The sequence below is a fragment of the Bubalus kerabau genome, chromosome 19 (genome assembly GCF_029407905.1).
Source record: "Bubalus kerabau isolate K-KA32 ecotype Philippines breed swamp buffalo chromosome 19, PCC_UOA_SB_1v2, whole genome shotgun sequence".
In the NCBI taxonomy this organism is placed as follows: domain Eukaryota; kingdom Metazoa; phylum Chordata; class Mammalia; order Artiodactyla; family Bovidae; genus Bubalus; species Bubalus kerabau.
Window position 1 is genome coordinate 24,415,127 of NC_073642.1, and position 12,022 is coordinate 24,427,148.

The 12,022-nt window shown below is 42.0% G+C and overlaps 1 long non-coding RNA gene across 2 annotated transcripts; it reads right to left on the reverse strand.

The window, feature by feature from the left end:
- Window positions 1-2,848: 2,848 nt before the first annotated feature.
- Window positions 2,849-10,241, reverse strand: LOC129634054 (uncharacterized). Of its 2 annotated transcripts, XR_008705392.1 has the most exons (5): window positions 10,067-10,241; window positions 9,929-9,963; window positions 9,602-9,716; window positions 7,226-7,361; window positions 2,849-3,245 (listed from the first exon to the last, which is right to left on the reverse strand). It is a non-coding gene; the product is annotated as an uncharacterized LOC129634054 (long non-coding RNA). The 2 variants fall into 2 exon arrangements; XR_008705393.1 differs by lacking the exon at window positions 9,929-9,963 and having other exon boundaries at window positions 2,852-3,245.
- Window positions 10,242-12,022: the final 1,781 nt, after the last annotated feature.

The following is a 12,022-nucleotide window of genomic DNA, read 5'->3' on the forward strand; positions in this document are numbered from 1 at the left end:
GATGCTAAATTTGAAACTCCAATATTTTGGCCACCTGATACAAAGAACTGACTCCTTGGAAAAGACCCTGATGCTGGTAAAGATTGAAACAGGAAGAGAAGGGACCGACAGAGGATGAGATGGTTGGACGGCATCACCGACTCAGTGGACATGAGTTGAGCAAGCTCCGGGAGTTGGTGATGGACAGGGAGGCCTGGCGTGCTGTAGTCCATGGGGTCACAAAGGGTCAGACACAACAGAGTGACTGAATGAAACCAACATGCCAAACAAGCAAAAACCACAGAGGTCCAGTACACTAGCCAGAAATCTCAAAGGCATGAAGTAATCTTGAGAAAGGCAAAATCACAACTTTTTCAGTCAATGGGATTAGAAATGAAAATCCATCAAAGGGGGATGATTGACTCTGGGAAAAAGGAGGAAAGGGGTGGTCGGTGGTCTTCCTCTGAGCTCACATACCAGGCACCGTGCCTTGAACTCTGTAGGCACCACCTCTTCTGTCCTGAAGACAACCCAGGAAGAAAAGTTCTAACATTTATCCCTATTAAACCAATGAAGAATGTGAGTTTCAAAGCAATAAAGAGATTTTCTTAGGATCACACAAAGAGTAAACAGATGAGGAAGTTGGAATCAGAGAGCTGATCACAGAATTAACAAGTCACAGAGAAAATCATAAACCCAAGGGTAATTCCATCATAGCCTTCCCTGTTGAACCCACAGGTTTGGCCCTGAGCCATTGTGTTCTGTGTAAGATTTTTTCTTGCTCAACACACAGTAAACACAACAATGCTTTTAAAACCTCTGATGCAGGTAAAAGTATAGAGATTTCTAGATTCCAGCCCATGAAGAGATAATAGGTATTGTGTAAAGATTCTATGGGCTTCCCAGGTGGCTCAGTGGTAAAGAACCCTCCTGCCAATGCAGGAGACACGGGTTCCATCCCTGGGTCAGGAAGATCCCCTGGAGAAGGGCATGGCAACCTATTTCAGTGTTCTTGCCTGGAGAATCCCATGGACAGAGGAGCCTGGCAGGCTATAGTCCATGGGGTCACAAAAAGTCAGACACTACTGAACACATAATCACAGAAATTGGTTTCAGCAAGTATTTAATGCCACAGTGGCAGGGGAAAAAAATCTGTAATTGGTTAAACTCTCATGTTAATTCCTTACAATTTGGCCACGGCTACAGCACATGAGTCACTGAGCATATTTTAGATTTCAATCCCAAGCACGGTAATGTATTATATAGTTTAAAGTTGAAGCTTTTAAAGACAGAGTCAAAATTTAAACCATTTTTTAAATAAAAAGGCTGAAAATTATTACATGTCACCTTGATGCTTTAAACTATATATTTAATGTTTTAGTTCTTATATCAATTATTGCTGTGAAATGTTATTTATTTGGCACCTTTTTTCAACTCATTGCACCCAAACTATATTCTTTAGTCCTCCTATTAATTGGAAATACCCCACTATATCCGAACTTGTGTGCCGGAACTCTACTCTCATAACAATGACAGTATTCAATTTTAAAACTCCACTGTATTATTGCAGAGGGTATAATTTGTGCCCCCAAAGCTTTTGTTAATATTTCCACAAACTGTGATTCTTTTATGTGGGCTTCATCATAGCACTGATCTCTAAAAGCTGAAATGTCTGTCCATGTCTTCCTTGTCTTTACCAAAGAATTCAGCTTTCAGAATTACTATTTCTGAGCCTAATTTCACCAAAGGAAACCTTTATCCAGCTATGACACAGAGTGGCCCATACACACACAGTCTCAGAAGGAAGGGGATGGGGATAAAAGGTCTGTGACTGTTGTATTTTCTTTCTGGAGTCTCTGTGATCATTTTTAAACGTGTGATGCAGTAGAGGACACATGATTGAGGGTTGGAAACTCATATTTTAGAAAACCATCTCCATGGCTAAGCTCCTTGGGCCTCAGTCTCTTTCTTTCTAGAGCTCTGTTCTAGCAGACCTATAATTTTTGTAATTATTTTTAAGACAGTGTGTTATGAAGATGAACTAAGATAAAGTTGAGATACTACATGGTGAAGAACGATATTAAAGCACATTTGCATGATATCTCCTTTGCAGGTGACAAAACAATATGACATGCATGTTCCTTTTTGATGGATTCAATAATTTCATGTGGTAGAGAGGAGACAGAGCTAAAAACATGGATTCACATGCCTCCTCCACAGGTAACAGCATGGCATGTGCTAAGTTCATAAGTGAAAGTCAAGTTCCTCTGTCCAGGGGATTTCTCAGGCAAGAATACTGGAGTGGTTTGCCATGCCCTTCTCCAAGGGATCTTCCTGACCTAGGAATGGAACCCACATCTCTTATGTCTCCTGCACTGGCAGGCGGGTTCTTTACCAGGAGGGTCACCTTACCTATCTCTTGCTTAAGATCTCAGCAGACTCCACAGCATTTTGTGATGGAAACAGCAAAGAAATGGGAGTCAGAAATTCTGGGTTCTTTTATCTTTGCATCCGTGGAAAAGTCACGCCCCTTCTCTGGACCACCATGTCCCAACTGTAAAGAGCCCACTGAGACAGATAGTCTCCCAAGTCCCTCAAGTTCCAACAACTTGAATGCTTGTGCCTTTTCTGAGCCAGGGAAGTTTCTTTCAGATGCAGCTATAATTATGTTTGTTGACGATAATTGAGATAGAATATGAGTGGTAGAACATTTGTTTTTTAAACTTGTTTATAACTAAAGGAGATTGAACTAAATATGGAGGTTTCTCTATCTCTGATCTAAGGAATTTAGGGGTGAAAAAAACAGACAAATTCTGAAAATGCCCACTCTGGAAGCATCTGATGGTCAGCCAGATGAAAAACATTGTATGCATAATTCCTATAGAATAAATAACTCCTAAAATCTAACTATTAGTAATAAAACACAAATGTAATTTTATAATTTGGCCAGCTGGCTTTTACAGGCTTCTGTCATCATCTTGAGGAAATAGAACATTTTTCAAATCTAAAGCCGAATAACACAGGCTGAAATTAAATTACAAGTGCAGTCTGGACATCGTGGTTTCCAGGGACTGATGAGGACAGAGAAGTAGTCAGAAAATCTGCTTCTCTTTCTGGTCCTGGTTCCTGTTGTATCCTTGTGGCTCAGTTGTGTCCATCACTTTGGGACCCTGTGGACTGTAGCCTGCCAGGTCCTCTGTGCATGGGATTCTCCAGGCAAGAATATTGGAGCACAGTCTAGGCAAACCAGGCCTACTGGTAAGTAGCTGAAAGGAGTCAAAAGTGCTGATTCAGACAAAGACAAATATCATCACTTATATGAGAAATCTTAAAAAAAAAAATTGATACCAATGAACTTATTTACAAAACAGAAACAGACTTACAGACTTAGAGAACAAACTTATGACTATCAAAGGGGAAAGGGCCAGGGGAAGGGATGAAATTAGGAAATTGAGATTAATAGATACACACTCAGTTCAGTTCAGTTCAGTCTCTCAGTCGTGTCCGACTCTGCGACCCCATGAATCGCAGCACACCAGGCCTCCCTGTCCATCACCAACTCCTGGAGTTTACCCAAATTCATGTCCATTGAGTCAGTGATGCCATCCAGCCATCTCATCCTCTGTCGTCCCCTTTTCCTCCCACCCCCAATCCCTCCCAGCATCAGAGTCTTTTCCAATGAGCCAACTCTTCGCATGAGGTGGTCAAAGTATTGAAGTTTCAGCCTCAGCATCAGTCCTTCCAATGAACACCAGGACTGATCTCCTTTAGGATGGACTGGTTGGATCTCCTTGAAGTCCAAGGGACTCTCAAGAGTCTTCTCCAACACCACAGTTCAAAAGCATCAATTCTTCTGCACTCAGCTTTCTTCACCGTCCAACTCTCACATCCATACATGACCACAGGAAAAACCATAGCCTTGACTAGATGGACCTTTGTTGGCAAAGTAATGTCTCTGCTTTTGAATATGCTATCTAGGTTGGTCATAACTTTCCTTCCAAGGAGTAAGCATCTTTTAATTTTATGGCTGCAATCACCATCTGCAGTGATTTTGGACCCCAAAAAAATAAAGTCTGACACTGTTTCCACTGTTTTCCCATCTATTTCCCATGAAGTGATGGGACCAGATGCCATGATCTTCGTTTTCTGAATGTTGAGCTTTAAGCCAACTTTTCCACTCTCCTCTTTCACTTTCATCAAGAGGCTTTTTAGTTCCTCTTCACTTTCTGCTGTAAGGGTGGTATCATCTGCATATCTGAGGTTATTGATATTTCTCCCAGCAATCTTGATTCCAGCTTGTGCGTCCTCCAGTCCAGCATTTCTCATGATGTACTCTGCATATAAGTTAAATAAGCAGGGTGACAATATACAGCCTCGACATACTCCTTTTCCTATTTGGAACCAGTCTGTTGTTCCATGTCCAGTTCTAACTGTTGCTTCCTGACCCGCATAATGGCATACAATTTTAAAAGACTGTAATAGCAACAACTATATACGTATGTGTGTGTTTGTGTGTGTACACTAAGTCACTTCAGTCGTGTCCAACTCTTTGCAACCCTATGGACTATAGTCCACAGGCTTCTCTGTCCACAAGAAGAATCTGGTACATCTTCTGATTGCTTTTCAGGTCTTCTCTGCTTTTTCAGTAAAGGTCTGTAGCTTTTCTTTTTATTCATATGAGTCTATTTTTTATGATATACATAAGAATAATTATCACAAAAATAGATTCATATGAATAAAAAGAAAAGCTACAGACCTTTATTGAAAAAGCACAGAAGACCTGAAAAACAATTAGAAAATGCACCAGGTTTCTCTGTGGGAAGAGTCTAAATATAAAGATATCAGTTCTCCCCATGTTAACTCATTCATTCAAAATACCTCCGGTCTAAATTTGTAAGGGGTTTCTAAAAATTTTGTCCCACCCAAAAATTCTAATATTCACCTTGAAGAATAAATAAGACCAAAAGATACCAGACCATTTAACCTGCCTCTTAAGAAATCTGTATGCAGGTCAGGAAGCAACAGCTGGAACTGGACATGGAACAACAGACTGGTTCCAAATAGGGAAAGGAGTATATCAAGGCTATATATTGTCACCCTGCTTATTTAACTTATATGTAGAGTACATCATGTGAAATGCCAGGCTGGATGAAGCACAAACTGGAATCAAGATTGCTGGGAGAAATATCAATAACCTCAGATATGCAGATGACACCACCCTGATGGTAAAAAGTGAAAAAGAACTAAAAAGCCTCTTGATGAAAGTGAAAGAGGAGAGTGAAAAAATTGGCCTAAAACTCAACCTTCAGAAAACTAAGATCATGGCATCTGGTCCCATACTTCATGGCAAATAGTTGGGGAAACAGTGGGAACAGTGACAGACTTTATTTTTGGGGGGCTCCAAAATCACTGCAGATGGTGACTGCAGCCATGAAATTAAAAGATGCTTGCTCCTTGGAAGAAAAGTTATAACTAACCTAGACAGCGTATTAAAAAGCAGTCCATCTAGTCAAAGCTATGGTTTTTCCAATAGTCATGTATGGATGTGAGAGTTGGACTGTAAAGGAAGCTGAGCGCTGAAGAACTGATGCTTTTGAACTGTGGTGTTGGAGAAGACTCTTGTGGAGAAGACTTTGTACTGCAAGGAGATCTAACCTTTAAGATCTAACCCCATCTTAAAGGAAATCAGTCCTGAATATTCATTGGAAGGACTGATGCTAAAGCTGAAACTCCAATACTTTGGCCACTTGATGTGAAGAACTGATTCACTTGAAAAGACCCTGATGCTGGGGAAGATTGAAGGTGGGAGGAGAAGGGGACAACAGAGGATGAGATGGTTGGATGGCATCACCGACTCAATGGACATGAGTTTGAGTAAATTCCGGGAGTTGGTGATGGATGGGGAGGCCTGGCGTGCTGCAATCCATCATGTCGCAACGAGTAGGACACGATTGAGTGGCTGAACTGAACTGAACTGAACTAAAACAAAAGAGATAGCCTGCTAGATATTAAAATCTTAATAAAATAACTGCAATAATTAAAATACTGTGACACTGCTGTTGGACTAGACAGAGAACACAGACTAAAAACAGAACAAAAAAAAAATACAGAAAACAGTTTACAAATTTAGTACAACCAAAAGATTTCATTCAAGTAAACAAAGAAACCAAACAAATATATTGAATTAAATATAGCTTTGGGGCTATTGCCCAATAATTTAGAAAACAGGGAATGTAAATCTTGCCATCTTTTCATACCTTTTAAATAAATTTTCAACAAAAATAAGATTTAAATTAAAAAAATGTTTATATATACTTCAAGTAAAATGGATTTCAAAGCAGGATAACAAAAATAGAAATAATAAATGAAAAAATAAATAAATGCAGATTTGAAATTGAATATATAGAGACTTCCCTGGCAGTCCAGCAGTTAAGACTCCATGCTTCCAATGCATGGGTTTGATCCCTGGTCTGGGAACTGTTGCTCTTCAGACATTTTGTGACCCCTTGGACTGCATCATGCCAGCCTTCCCTGTCCTTCACTCTCTCCTAAAGTCTGTTCAAATTCATGTCCATTGAGTCAGTGATGCCATCCAACCATCTCATCCTCTGTCGCCTCCTTCTCCCCCTGCCCTCAATTTTTCCCAGCGTCAGGGTCTTTTCCAATGAGTTGGCTCTTTGCATCTGGTGGCCAAAGTATTGGAGTTTCAGCTTCAGCATCAGTCCTTCCAATGAATATTCAGGGTTGATTTCCTTTAGGATTGACTAATTTGATCTCCTTGCAGTCCAAGGGATTCTCAAGAGTCTTTTCCAACACCACAGTTCAAAAGCATCAATTCTTTGGTGCTCAGCCTTCTTGATGGTTCAACTCTCACACCCATACATGACTATGGGAAAAACTATAGCTTTGACCCTATGGACCTTTGTTGACAAAGTGATGTCTCTGCAATTTAATACAATGTCTAGGTTAGTCATAGTTTTTCTTCCAAAAATCTGGAAACTAAGGATCCCACATACTGTGCAGTGTGGCCAAAGAAAATAAATAAACAATAAAATAAAGTAAAATTGAATATATAATTTATCAGCCATCTCTTGAATGCTTTGCCAGGTTTGCCCTAAGTACCTAGACTCTACTACCTGCTTCACATCTGGATAGCTCATATGACTAGTCTGGACAATAATATGTGGCTGGAAGAGATGTGAACCAATTTTTGCCTGGGTCTACTTAAGAACAATCAACAACAAACCTCCCAGTCTTCTCTCGCTCCCCTGTTTGCAGCAGTCTTGGAAGCCACATGTTGAGCTCTCACACGATAAACAAAGACTTGATCCCACAGTCACCACTGGAAAAGGAGCTGCCAATCCATGAATATCCCCTTGGAACTTTGCATGAGTAAAGAAGAAATCATTCTTATATTAAGCCATTGAGACTTGAAGCTGTTTGTTATAGCACTTCATCTTAACTGACTAATACAACAATTATTACTGAAATTGGGATTGGCTGAGCAGGCAGAGGCAGTGAGGAAGCCCATGGCAGGCTAGGGGGTTGGATATCCATGCTATACAGAGGTAAAATATTCAGAAAAGACTGTCATCTGGAGTGACTCAAAAGGTAGATCATGCATGCATGCTCAGTTGCTTAGTTATGTCTGACTCTATTTGACCCCATGGACTGTAGCCCGCCAGGCTCCTCTGTCCATGGGATTCTCCAGGCAAGGATACTGGAGTGGGTTGCCGTTTCCTTATCCAAAAGGTAGATCTGGAGCCTGTTGATACTAGCAGAGAAGACAGAAGACACATCAGCTGTGTGTGTTGGTTGTTACCTGCTGAATCTGGGAAGGCCTGATAGGAAAGGGCTGACCCAGGAAAGAAGTAGTTGGTTTATAGGGAAAAACAAAAGAGAATAGAAAGATTTCAAATATTAATATTTGCAACAATGAGGGGCGATAAAGCCAACTGCTTTTCGATTCCAAACAAGAACAAGATGGGATTGAAAAAAGCTCTTAGTGGCAAAAAGCCAGTAAAACGTTGTGGGGGAATCAAATGACCCCAGGCAGTGACTGCAGTAAGGCTGTATCCTTCTTCTAGAATGCTGTTTTAGATAGACTGGGGTGTGTGTGTGTGTGTACGCAAGTGCTCAGTCGTGTCCGAATCTTTGCGACCCTACGGACTGTAGTCTGACAGGTTCCTCTGGTCATGGGATTTCCCAGGTAAGAATACTGGAGTGGGTTGCCATTTCCTTCTCCTCCAGGGAATCCTCCTGACCCAAGGATCAAGCCAGAGTCTCCTGCATTGGCAGGCAAATTCTTTATAGCTGAGCCACCAGGAAAGCCCAGATAGATTCAGTGGGGCTCCCTGAATCAATCCCTGGGCAGGGAAACAAAGAAACCAAGAAAGAAATTGGCAGGGTGGTGTGGCGAGATTGGGGTGTGGCGAGATTCGTATGTGGCGAGCACCTAGTATTGAATGAAAGCAAAGTCTTCTAAGTTTTAAAGGGAGTTATGAATTGCTGAGGAAATTAGTGTTTGTTTTTTTTAAAGAGAGATTTGGTCAGGATACAAAACTTGGTTTTTCAAGTTTCAGGCAATATGAAGAAGGTAGTAAAGCTGCATAGCTCCCACAAAAGGTCACCACTTCTATATCACTTCCTATATAGCCAAGGAGGACAACAGAAAAGGAAAGGTTTTCCAAAGCGTGCAGTCAGGGGCCCCAGATAGCATCACTTGCACACCGTGCTCTCTGTATATCTGTTTCTGTCTCTCTCTCCTTTCCCAGCCAGGTTCCCTTCCAGGACAGAATTAAGCCCTAAAGCCCCAAGGCATTGCTTACCTTGTAAGGGGCTTCCCAGGAGGCTCAATGATTAAGAACCCGCCCGCCAATGCAAAAGACAGGTTTGATCCCTGGGTGGGGAAGATCCCCTGGAGAAGGAAATGACAACCCACTCCAGTATTCTTGCCTGGAGAATCCCAGGGACAGAGGAGTCTAGCGGGTAGTCCATGGGGTCGCAAAGAGTTGGACATGACTTAGCAACTAAATAACAATAAGGAATGAATTAACTTCTTTCCAGTTTACCTACAATGGTTCCAGTCATGCACCAACCATGGGAGAATTGGAAATGGTCACTCAGGTCGTTTTCTGTATGGCTTTATTCTCTCACGGAACCCCAGTTGAGAAAGAATTTCAGGGAGTTCCTTCCAGAAAGTCAAACCAGGGTTTAATAAGGAAATGTCCACCAGTAAGGCAGGAGAGTTCAGGATTTTGACATTGACAGGGACCAGAAATTGCTGTGTGGAGAAGGAACACTCCTAAATTATACTGACGGGTGTGAAAACTAAGTCAATATTATTTGAGTGTAATGGAAAAGGCCTTCAAAAAGATACAGCTTTTAAACATTTTTAGGGTTGCATCTCAAGAAAATAATTATAGATACGTGCAAAGTTATTCACTGAAATGTTAGTGCTGGAGCAAGTTTCTTAACTGTGCAGATTTGAACATGTGAGAAATTTTGATACATTTTGTCATTTAAAAGTAGAAATCAGGATGTGGGGAAGGGATAGTTAGGGAATCTGGGATGGACAGGTACACACTGCTATATTTAAAATGAGTAAGCAACAAGGACCTACTGTATACCACAGGGAACTCTGCTCAATGTCATATGGCAACCTGGATGGGAGAGGAGTTTGGGCGAGAATGGATACATGTATATCCATGGAAGGGCTGAGTGCCTTTGCTCTTCACCTGAAATTGACACAACATTGTTAATTGGCTATATACCCCAGTACAAAATTAAAAGGTCAAAAGAATTTTAAAAAAGAGGAAAAAAAACTGCCACAACCAAGCTACACATCAATAAAAAATAAAAATTGATCATAAAATAGTTAAGCAATCTACATAGCACAGGGTAACAACCTAAATGGGAAAAGAATTTTAAAAAGAGTAGATATACGTACATGTATAACTGAATCACTTTGCTGCATACCTGAAACTAACACTACATTGTTAACCAACTGTACTCCAATATAAAATAGTTAAAAAATAAAAAATAAGTAAATAAATAGAAATAAACATGGTACCCCCACCGATCATACCAGGAAGGTGGAAAACCTGTCCTGTCTTTTTTTGAAGACTCTTCTCTCTCCTTGGGGTCTCAAGTCTAAGGAATCAGGAAGTTTGCATTGAGTCCAATCTTGGTGGATGCGGGTGACCTTTTCTAAGCTGCAGAGCCTCATGTAGGCGGCACCCCCTTGATTCTGTGCCTTGTTCGGAGACAAGAATACTTGCCAGACTGGGAGTAACCCCTCCCTCCCGCCCCTCCCATGCCCCAGCCCTATGTCCGCCCTGAGCAGCTATTCCTAGGGATGTCCTACACCTCCTCCCCACCCCTGGGGTACTGCCAGACCCAGACTCAATCCTTCCACTCTCTCCTCTCCTTTTTATGACTCCAGCACTCCTCTCCCACACAAAGCCATTTTGCCCTTGCTCTTTACATAATCCCCTCAATAAACTGAGACATGCCCAACAAAAGCCAAGGAGAGAGAACTGTCTTCACGCGGGGCCACAAAGGCTCTCAGAGGCTTTGGGCTCCCTTCTTAAAAGGAGGAAGAGTGAAAACCGGGGAGTCGGGACACAAAGAACCCGTGTCCTTTCATATCCCCTACCAAGGTGAAAAGAAAACGCCAGTGGTCTTTGTAAATGAGCGTACACCTTTATGATAGCAAAGCTACTGGAAACAAACTCTATGATTTACAAAGTGAGGATGTTAAATTCATTACCATTTATTTAGTGCAAGAAATAGTACAAAAGAAGTAAAACCAAAAGATATAGAAGATTTTTTTTTAACTTTTAATTTTATATTGGAGTATAGCCAACTGACATTGTTGTGATAGGTTCAGGTGGACAGCGAAGGGGCTCAGCCACGCGTATACATGAGTCCATTCTCCCCCAAACTCGCCTCCCGTGCAGGCTGCCACATAACACTGAACAGTTCCCTGTGCTCTACTGTAGGTCCTTGTTGCTTACTCATTTTAAATATAGCAGGGCATAGATGTCCATCCCAATCTCCCTAACTAATCCCTCCCCCCATTTCACTTTTCCTGCCCCCCATCCTTCCCCCCTGCCCAGGCAGCCATAAGATTTAATAACAGAAAAATGTTTTAAAAAACAGTAAGTGGGGGGCAGGAAAGGTGAAAATGGGATCACAAAAAAGTATTTAAATATATCCCACTTCTAAAAACCCAAAATCATAATGTAAGGATGTGTGTATGTAGCTGAGCCTACACACATGAATAAAGACGCTATTCCAAGACACATGGCATTGTAACACTGTAGTGTGTGGTACAATGTAACATCTTTTGTCTATTTGCTTACAGGTATGTAACATAGCTTTTATAATGACACGTATTTTCAGGATCGCACGTTTATGGAGAACCTACATCCTCCCCCGGCGGCCACCCTCTCTCGCTCCGTTCCTGCCTGGCTTTCAGATCTGGCAGCTGCCATCAGCCTGCTCGCTCAGACTTCGAACAGAGCCTGAGCTCTGTGAATTATAATTGAAAACATTCTTCAAGGGCTTTAAAAGCATTATTGGCTCCGGAGTTTGTGCTGAGGATGAGCCAGCCTAGACTTCATGGGAACTGAAGGGCAGACGGAGAGCTGGTTTCCTGTCAGATCTGGAGGGAAGTGGGGGGAGGAGACGGGGGTGGGGGCGGGGTGGGGGGGGAAGGTGAGGAAGGTGGGGGTGGGGAGGCAGAGGGCAGGGCCAGGTGCTTCCCTGGAGCAAAGTGCGGAAGTGTGAAAGTGTTAGTTGCTCAGTCGTGTCCAGCTCTTTGCAGCCCCATGGACTGTAGCTCACCAGGCTTCTCTGTCCATGGGATTCTCCAGGTACGAATACTGAAGTGGGTTGCCATTACCCTCTCCAGGGGATCCTCCCAACCCAGGAATCAAACCTGGGTCTCCTGCCTTGCAGGCAGATTCTTTACCATCTGATCCACCAGAGAAGCCCTTGGAGCATCTTCTTTAAAGAAGAAGCCAAGTATGTGGATGAG